Below are 1,878 nucleotides of genomic sequence, written 5' to 3'. Positions count from 1 at the left end.
CAACAACATACTAATTATGGAGTCCTGGTATGGTGCTGTGGGTTAATGCACTTGATTGCAAGGTTGCACTGAACTACAAAGTTGGTGGATCAAACTCAGCAGCCACTCCTCAGAAACCATATATAAGGTCACTATGAGTTAAAACTTACTGGATGGTATTTAACAACAGCAAGAACAACATATTAATTATGTTCTTGAGTTTCCAGAATAATTAATGACTATCAAAAACTTTATGTCAACTTTTTAATAACAAATTATAAATGACAAGAAAATATTATAAAACTATAAATATTGATGTTAGTCATTTCTATATCTATAGTCTCTATGTAGCTAGGTATTTTATGAACTATCAGTAGCAAGGATGCTTGGTTATATCTCTATGAGTTAACAAAACTTACTTCCCTGATTAAGTGATTGGAGGGATAAGACCTCTTTGAAGTTTTCAAGAGCAAAGATGTCAGGTTGAGAAATAAGGTCCACTTGACCCAATCCAAGATATTTTCAGTAGAGTGGTTGGGCATGAATAAGGAAGATCACAGAAGAATTGATACATTTGAGGTATGGTGTTGGTGAAGAACATTAAAACTACCATGGACTGTTATAAATTCAAAGAAATATGTGTTTGAAGAAGTACAGCCAGAATGTTCCTTAGAAGCCAGGATGTCCAGACTTCATCACTCATAACTTGGATATATTATCAGGAGTGACCACTCCCTGGAGAAGCACAGCCTGTTAGGTAACGTGGAGAAGCAGCAAAAAAGAGGACGACCCCTAACAAAATGAATTAGCACAGTGACAGCAGCAATGGTCTTGAGCACAGCAAAGATTTTGAGGTAGCACAGGACTAGGCCGTGTTCCATTCTGTGGTTCAGAAGGTCACTATGTGTGGGAACTGACTCAATGGCACTTAACAGCAACATCAGTACCAGTGACATTAATGAAGTTATCAGAATCAACTTGATACTACACTTAAATACAAGACTTACAAGAGCTGAGGTGTAGTTTTGTACCCTCAAAATGATGTTGGATATATTAATAGAGGTAATATAAGAAAATAATTTTTAAGCAACAGCATACTCCTCAAATAAAAAGTGTTGTTCTTATTGTTAGGTGTCAACGAGTCAGTACCGACTTATAGCGACCTTATGCACAGCAGAACGAAACACTGCTGGATCCTGGACCAACCTCACTATTGTTGCCACGCTTGAGTCCATAAATGCTGCCACTTGGCCAGTCCATCTCGCTGGGGGTCTTTCTCTTTTTCTCTGACCCTCCACCTTACCAAATATGATATCCTTTTCCAGCACCTGGTCCCTCCTGACAACATGTCAAAAGTATGAGAGATGAAGTTTGGCCATCCTGGCCTCCAATAAGCACTCTGGCTGCACTTCTTCCAACACAGATCTTTTGGTTCTTTTGGCAGCCTGTGGCACTTTCAATTTCCCCTCCAACACCTTAACTCAAAAGCATCAATTCTTCTATGGTCTTCCTTATTCACTGCACAGGTTTCACATGCATATGAGGTTATTGAAAATATCATGGCTTAGGTCAGGCACACCTTAGTCCTCAAACTGACATATTTGCTCTTTGACACTTTAAAAAGGATCTTGTGCAGCAGATTTGCCTAATGCAATACGTCATTTGATTTCTTGACTGCTGCTTCCATGAGTGTTGATAGTAAATCCAAGAAGAATGAAGTCCTTGACAACTTCAATCTTTTCTCCATTGATAAGAATGTTGTTTATTGGTCTAGTGGTGAGTATTTTTGTTTTCTTGACATTGAGATGCAATCCATATAGAAGGCTGTACTCTTTGATCTTCATAAGCAAATGTTTCAAGTCCTCGTCACTTTCAGCAAGCAAGGTTGTATCATCGGCA

Source organism: Chrysochloris asiatica, unplaced genomic scaffold (assembly GCF_000296735.1).
Source record: "Chrysochloris asiatica unplaced genomic scaffold, ChrAsi1.0 scaffold00019, whole genome shotgun sequence".
Lineage (NCBI taxonomy): Eukaryota > Metazoa > Chordata > Mammalia > Afrosoricida > Chrysochloridae > Chrysochloris > Chrysochloris asiatica.
Note: the sequence above shows the minus strand (reverse complement) of the source record.